This window comes from Sturnira hondurensis, unplaced genomic scaffold, assembly GCF_014824575.4.
Source record: "Sturnira hondurensis isolate 20B ecotype Veracruz unplaced genomic scaffold, ASM1482457v3 Scaffold0020374, whole genome shotgun sequence".
NCBI classification, from domain to species: domain Eukaryota; kingdom Metazoa; phylum Chordata; class Mammalia; order Chiroptera; family Phyllostomidae; genus Sturnira; species Sturnira hondurensis.
This window is the reverse complement of record NW_028093005.1, coordinates 1,614,615-1,623,229: the sequence shown is the minus strand read 5'-3', so window position 1 is coordinate 1,623,229 and position 8,615 is coordinate 1,614,615.

The window sequence follows — 8,615 nt, the reverse complement described above, 5'->3', positions numbered from 1 at the left end:
CTCTGATTTCTGACCATTCCTTCTCCTATCAAACTCCCCTCACTCCAAACAAATACCACTTGGCTAATTCCATTTCTCAAAACAGAGTGAAATGAGTCTTACCACAATGAAATGAAATTTCCCCAGAGTTTCGTTTCCACCCTGCAAGTCAGCAAATCTCTGCTGAGAGCCTGAGCTGTCCCAGGCTCTGTGCCCTGTGCTGTGGGGGTGGAAATAACTCGAAGAAGCACACTCCAGAATTTCACACAGATGGGCATGTGCTCATTCGTGGGGATTTAGGGTATTTAAAAAAACTCTCCAGTCTGATTGTGGACATTTTCTCTTTTCATTCTGAATATCGTTCATTTCTACAATCTCTCTCTTTCTGATCAGTGTCTTATGGTTTGTTCAAGTATTGGCCTTTGCAAGCAACTCACTTACTTTGTTGTTTTTGTTCCTGAAGATGTCTATTTGCTTTATTGTTTATTCATTTTTATCTCTGCCTTTATTTTTTTGTGGTTTCTCTTATTCTTTTCCTAGACTCTTGACTGGGTTTTAGATTATGCACAGCTGTTATGATTTCTAAATAAATGCATTCAAGGCTATAAATCACCCCTGTAAGAACCAGGTAAACAACATCAGACGAGCTTGGATATGTGGCACTTGCCTTATTTTCAATTCATAGTACTTGCTCATTTCTGCTATAGTTTCCTTTTTTAAGCCATGGCTAATTTAGAACTGTGTTTTTAGTCTCCGAGCATATACATAAACTATCTCTTCATTGCTGATGAATACTTTTATTGCATGCTGAAATATGCCATAAACTTGCAACAGAACTTATTGATAACAAAAACTCTTTGGAATTTATGGAGACTTCCTCTGTGATCTAGTGCATATACCTTTTTTCACATGAATTCTCTATTTGTGCAGTTCAAACTTCCATTTATATGCATACATGATCGTATATTATTTTCAATCTATCAGCTTCTAAGAAGGATGTGCTCAATCCACCCACAATGCATGTTGGCTTGTCAGCACGTCCCCCTGCAGTGGGACGTTTGACATCGACACTTTCAATACCTTTCACCTGAAGTTCAGTTTTAAGTATTGACAGTAATTTCTTTTTCAGACTCATTATCATTTTATCTCTTCATGTTTAATATGTTGGTGTAATTTAATTTCAACTGTTTTGCTCTATAATAGCATGCAGCTGGCTTTTTAAAAAGCAAATTTAAAAAATATTTTGATTGGTAAATTTAATATGTTTGCATTTATTGTAATTAATGATGTATTTACACTTAATTCTGCTGTCATGTTTTCTACTTTCTGAGCTTTCTGTTTTTTAATTTTTCTTTCCCAGTTTTCCATGGCCTTCACCAAGTTTTTTGTTGTTACTGCAGATATTTCTTCTCTATTGGATTAGAGGTAATATATTCTATTTTTAGCTTCTGTATCTTTAAATTATGAGCAAGCCACTTAAGGTTTATTTTTTTTAATTTTTTGCAAGTTGTAGCATTAATCTATAAATGCAGCCCTCCGCTCCATGGAGACCACGCCTTCACTCTAGTTCTCACCCCACCTCAGGCAGATCATCTAGAATTTTCCTTTCAAGTTGTCAGCCTCGCCCCACTTCTGTGTCAACCCTCCTGAACACAGAAATGTCACCATGGAAAAAGCCGGGGAGAACCTGACTCAGAAGTTCCCACTACCCAGCTGAGTGGAAGGCTTGAAGAGGAAATTGGGTTCTGTTACAGAAAAATGAAGTTTCTTTTATTTGCATAGCTGACTTTGTGAACCGAGGATATGACCACCATTAGGCAGCCCCCATTCCAAGACTGGGGGTCAGCACCCCAGGGCAGCTGTCAGCCTTGGCGGTCTCTTGATGAACACAAATGATTTCACAGGATGCCAACATCAGACAAAGAGACTCTGATAGCAAAACTAAAACGAAACTCCTCATGGTCATGTTTGAGCACAGACAAAATCTGAACGTTATCCACACCATGAAAATCACCAAATATCCTCCAGTCCTGCCTAATGGGAGTGCCTGTTGCTTCTTTATCAACCACAGCCTCGATCTCTCTCTGTTCCTCTCGCCCTATAGAAAGGAATTATTAAGACACCAAGTCATAGAATTACCTTCACTTCCTGACAGCATCCAGCCCAGAGCAAAGCTTCACTTCCCTGAACCTTGCCCAAAATCTCCTAACACAAGCCCAAATCCTCTAAGTGCTTCCTAATAATCTCTAACTGGATGCCTCAAGGTTCCCTGTGGTGGGCTCCTTGTTGCAACAACTGCCTAATCCAACTTGGTTCAGCTACATGTGTGTTTCTGGTAGTCCTTGGCACGGCGGGATGTGACCCTGGTCTGACTCTAGTCCAAGAGACAAAATTATCGAACATTAGTTGAATGAAGTTGCGTTCTTGTAATGGTCCTTGGAGGGCCAGGAGAGGGGAGGAGACCACATGGGCCTCGTTCCTGACTGCCTCCTCCTCCAGAGCCCCCGTCCCACAGACCAGCCGTCAGGTTCTCCAAGCAGCTGCCTGAGGACTCCTTTTACAGTGGGAAGCCTTAAGTCCATCCTTCCCGTCTCTGCCTAATGGAAGGAGGCCTCCCCCAGGCAGAGTTATTTCCAGCCATTTCCTTAATCCAAGGAGGGGCAAAGTTGAACCCAGAGCTACAGCTCTGTTTGTGGGAATCTGCTGGCCTCTATGCTCAGGGCATGGGGTCTGGTTACTGTGAGGTTCTCAGACCAGGTGCTGCCTCTTCCCAGCCCTGCAGGGGGCTGGTGGAGACCAAGGCCACGACTCAACAGCAGTGGACAAGCACAGCACGGATTTGCTGCCAGGTGACTGGCTCCTCCCAGTGCTCACCTCTTCACCAACTCCTTTGCACACACGGTGGCTCTCGGTGAGCAGCTGCGTGGGTCTGGAGGCTGTGGGAACTGAGCTGCTATGCCCTGGAACTAGCCCTAATATATCCCCCCTGTCAGAAACTGCCAAAGAGGTATTGAGTACACTGTCTCCTCTTCACCTCGAAGAAATTGAATCAAGCAAGAGCAGAAATATCCATCTGATTCTTGACAAAAAAAAAAAGGAAAAGGTCAGCCTGAAGATGCACATCCCACGTGACCTACACAGATACACACGAGCACACTCAGGGGTACGCGCACAAACAGGCACACACTCGGTCCCATTGGGACGCCTCCTGCAATCTCAGACCTGTGGGAATGCAGTCAGACACTGGCTTCCTTCCAGAACTAAAATATGTCGCAGAGCCATAACAACTGCCTCCACTTTCAGTAAATTCCTAATTTCTCCTGGTGCGTAGTATGGTGTTCAATCACAGAAACTGTGAGAACACATCACCGAGCCAGAAGCCAAATCCCCAGAGCAGGCAGGGCTCCAGAGAGGGACAGAAACTGCTAACCCGTCTTCCCAGCCTGAAATGTCCAGTTCCTTCTACAACACCTTGCTCACGTGTCACCTCCTCTGTCAAGGCTTCCCTGATTTTTCCAGGTAGATTCTGTCCCATCCTCTTCTGTGTTCCCACAGCAAACTGCAATGACCTCTTATTGCAGGTCTCTGTTATTTCGCCTGCTGTACAGATTTTGGCTCAGCTGCAAGTAACAGGTCTGCGAATAACCTGGCTTAAACAGAATAGAAGTTGACTTACCCCCACACAGAAGACCAGGGTCGTGAGGGCAGTTCTATGACCTTCTGGAGTCCTGGCTACTCTGCCTTTCTCTTCAGTCACTCCCGGGGACGGCGCCAGGGCTGTTGGTCCAGGTGGGCAGCTAGAATGACGATTCTGTCACACTCGGCGCTGCTCCATGGAGCTGGCATGGACAGGGAGAAGGTGGAAAAGAATTTCTCTTTTAAGGACAATTTATGGGGGCTGCCATATGACACTTCCACTTCGATTACATTGACTGGAATTTAGTTTTGTGGCTGTGCCTGCTGACAAGGAATTCTGGGAAAGGTAGTCTTTGTATCAGGTGGCCGTAAGTCCACTAAAAAGAAACCTGATGCCAAAGAAAAAAAAAGAATGCGTACTGGACCAGCCATCAGTCCTGACTTTCCTACCCAGCACCCCTCCCCCTGACTCTAGTTATGGGGTGTAGGTTTTGTGGGGAGCTACCTCTCCTCCTGGGGGTACAGCCTTGCTATACCACCAGCCCAGGGGCCCTGACTAAGCCCAGGGATGCTCCCATGGCCCAAAGAGGTTCCCTTCCAGGGTATTAAACTGTCACCAAATGAGCTAAGGTGAAAAATGCCTGGAGTGACCTTACTCCTGACACTGGAACCCTGAAGGAACCGCCCATTTCCTCTACCTTGCCGGGTCCTCAGAACTACTTGCTTACCTGACCAGGCCAAAGTCTGGTGCTGTGGGTGTCCTTCCATTCTGTGCGTCACCCCATAGCCTCCCAGTTAATTCCTTTTTTCTCCTTTGAGTTACTCAAAGTTCATTTCCATTGCTGACAACTAGAAAACCCTGAACTGACATTCCTGCTATGCCCTCTATCAAACCATGCACATCTCTGTGCCGGTAACTAGACAAACTCTCCAAAGGAGAATGTGTACTGTGTCCCTGCCCTAAAGATCCACATTGCCCCGCTAGGAACTCTGGAAATGTTTATCGGGCACGTGAGTGAGAGATTTTAGATGATTCCATGGACACATGTTGTGATCTTGAGAACAGCCCCCCCCCATCTTCTGTGGCTCATTATCCCCTCAGGACTTCACTCCAAGTAACGGTTAGGTAGTAGTAATGATGAAAAAGATTTCTCAGTCCACGACTTGCCGCTTCACTCTCAGAACTACCACAATAGAGTCTCCCTGGAGAGGAGAACCCTCTGTCAGAGTTACAACTACTGCCTATTTTATGTCCATCGCACAAGGAAGTTTTCCTACTAACAATGTCAAATTCTCACTCTCCTGATTTTTCAGTTACTTTATGTCCCTAAGTGGACTCAGATTCATCAGAATTGTCTTAAATGATTGATTGCTAACTGGGATTCAGGAACCCTAAGACCATTCTCCCTCCAACACCTGTACCAACTCATGGGCAGCCATGTTAATACTACACAACTCTCAGCCGGCCATAGTTCGCTGGAGCAAGAGCACACATGACCCAGGGTGCACCAGCCGGATTCTATCCTCTGGGACATTTTTACTGTAGTTGAGACATGCCAGTGTCACTCTAGGCTGTTTGCAAGGACAGAGAATAGGTGAATACGGGAGAGATGGGGAACTTCTACTTTGTGGCTGCTATTAAAGACATAGAGAAAGTCAATCTGTGGAGAAAGAGAAAAGAAGATGAGCAGGACACAGTAGAAAGAGACTCCTGTGGTCCCAGAGAGGTGAAGCCAAGAGGCTCCTTCCCTTCCCCGATGGCTTTACGGGTTCCAGTTCTGGTCTCCTGACTGGATCCCTAGGATTCTCCGTCCTTGAGTTAGTTCTGTGAGACACCTGTGAATCCATGGAGTAAATACTCCTTCATTTTCTTCAGCCACTCTGACGTGGGCACCTGTAACCAAAAGTATAAGGAAGACACCTGCTCCAGGTCAGGCCAGGTGGTTTTTCCAGAAGACTCTGGCCTTGGCTTTCTCACCAGTCTCCCTGCCTCCAGTCTGCCCCAGCCCCACCCCCTGCCCCATCTCACGTGGGCTTCCAGGCTAAGCTCCCAGGTCTGAGCCCCTGTGTGCAGAAAAGAGGCAACACTGCAGACCCGAGGCAGCACTCCCTCGCCAGGCCCGCCTGCAGGCCGGCCCTTCCCGGTGTCTGGGAGCTTTGCTATTGGGAGGGTGCTCACCCTAACTGGTCTGAGGGTCTCCCTGTGCCCACAGGGCTTAGGCAAGCAAAGTGGTTGACGCTAAATATTTGCTTCCCTTACTGGAGTCTGGGGTTTTTGTAAGTCTTAGGCCAAGTTGTCTAAGTGACCAGTCCCCAATGAAATTCTTGGACTCATCATCTCTGATGAGCTTCCCTGGCAGACAACACTGCACATGTGTCATCCCTGCTAGTCCCACACCCTGTGCAAATCCTCTGGGAGGGGCCCCGTGGGAGCGGGCGCCTGGTCTTGCCCCGCTCTGGCCCATGCACCCTTGCCCTTTGCTGATCTTGCTCCGGCTGTGATAGACCTTGGCTACAAGTGTGACTATAGGCCGAGTCTTGTGAGTCCTCTCAGCGCATCACCCACATGGGGGTGGTCTTGGGACACTTACAAGTACCTCCCAGCAGAAGGCCCATGTCATTTTACATCAGTACCACTATGAGCTGGCTGTGACTGGCCTCTCAGCCTCACCTTCCACGGTCCCCACATACCACCCCACGTCCCCACCACACCACTGCCTCCAGCATTTCCACTGTGTCCACGTCCCATAAGGTGGTGAGTGCCAGGAAGTTAGGAACTTGGTCCCAAGGGTTGCAAACCAGGGACCCTATTAACTAGGACAGGCCCCGGCGCACAATAGGTGCTCAGTGAAGTTTTTTTAGCTTTATTCTTCCTCGCTCCTCTGAAAACATGGGAATGAATGGGCCTTGCCCCTGAGACACGACACTTATGATTTATTACAAAGATGCCAGAATCCTCTGATAAGATCTAGACTCAAATTCAGACTCAGTATACACAGCTGAGAATCTGGAAGTGGAAGCCAACGTGTGAGGTGTCCTTCTCCCCATTTTGCAGACAAGACTCTTGGAGAAGCTAAGCAGCCTGTCCAAGGCTGCACAGAACTGGGACGCAAGGCAGCCCAGAGCAGTCGGGTCCCAGAGTCGACCCTGGGAAGCTCTCCTCACATCACTGCGTGCAAACCTAGCCTGGAGCTCGGGGGCGGGCCTCATCTCTGCCTCGCTCCTCTCTGACCTCTCTGAAGGCAAGGACAGTGGACACTGACACTTCTCTCACCACCCAGGCTACCAGGACAGGGCAGCGCAGACAGGGCCCAGAAAGTCGTCCTGGTGATGCCATGTCAACCCCCAAAGGCCTCTGTTAATTCCCCCTCCTGCGTGAGTGGGCCCACCGCAGACAGGCCGGAAGCAGGGCTCTGACTCCCTCCCAGCTTTAGCGAATGCTCAGAAGTTCAGTCCTTGTGGAAAGGGGTGGCTGTAGCTTCCTTCACTGCAGCCTGAGGGCCAGCCTCAGGGTCCTGCCACCCCAGAAAGCTCCAGGTTTCCTCGGGCCGAATCCTTCTGACATTTTCAATAGTAAAATAAATTTGATTTGCAGAAGCCATGAAGGAACTGGGGTGATGTGATTTCCAAAATGCACTGTGTTACTGGATATGATAAAAGACTGAATGAGTCAGTAAACGTAGCAGTTTAGTAACTGTTAAAAAATCAATACCCATAACAGCCTGGAGGAGGAGGAGGCTGTGATGGATGGTGTGGAACGGGGAGGTTTCACGCCTGAACTCACCACACACGTGTGCCGGAATCCACAGCCCCCTCACAGACATACAGGACACACAGACCTCCCCACTCCCTCCTGCATGCACAGGCACAGATACTCACAGACCTGCAAATGTTCAGACACTGCACACCACATGGGAGTGCCTGCCCGCCAACAGCACTAACAAGAGATGCCATCTGTTGCCCAGTGCGAATGTGCCAGGCACTGACATAAGAATTGCAAACCCCTACTTCAACTACCATCTTATTCATTTTGCATCGTATATGAGGTGAGGAGATATTTATTCCCATTTTACAGGTGAAGAAATTGAGGTACAGCCATCTTACACGGTCACCCCAGCTAGAAAGCAGGGAAGCTGGGATTAGAACCCAGACTGACTTCAGAAGTCTTATTCATTTTGGGGGGAGGGAGTGTATTTCATTAATCCTTTTATAGTTTTATTGAGATACTAAGCTTCCCATATTTAAACGGCACCATTCGATGAGATTCGACGTGTGTCTGTATCCACAGCATCATCACCACCACCAAGATAATGAACACATCCATCACGCTTAAGAGCTCCCTTCTGCCCCCCACCCATGCACCCCGCAGCATCCGGCCTGCTTTCTATCCCTACCGGCTAGTTTGCTTCGTCTAGAATCTTACATAAATGCAGTCGCACAGGAAGTTGTCTTTGCTGCCGGCGCGGCAATGTTGACAATGACCACACTACAGGGCCTCCCCACAAAGGTGAGACAGGTGAGCGTGTACTCATGCTTGCACACCCATGTCCACAAGTCCTTGCATACCACATGCCATTCCGCTGGGCACTGCACATTCCACGCTGACCAAGCCAGCACAGTGCCTGCCCCAGGGAACTGGACCGGACTGCCTCCCGAGCCAGCGTGGCCACCCCTGAACGGTGTGGCCAGAGAAGGAAAGCCTCCAGAGCCACCAGGCTGGGTGAGGGCCACACTCAGAGTGGAGAAAGCAGGAAAGAAAACAGGAAGACAGGAGAAGAGGGGTGGGTGGGAGAGGAAGCGGCTGGGGCCACAGACCAAGCTCAGGTGGGCTGGCTGGATGAAGGGGAGTCTTCCTTCTAGAGTGCACATGGAAAGGCCATGACAAGATGCCTGGGAGGTGGGGGTGGAGAGAGTGGCTGGGGAAGGAATGAGCAGAACTCCCCTGCAGGAGCACAGTCCAAGTGCCAGGGGCCACACTGGACCTTCAGCCCTCACAGGGC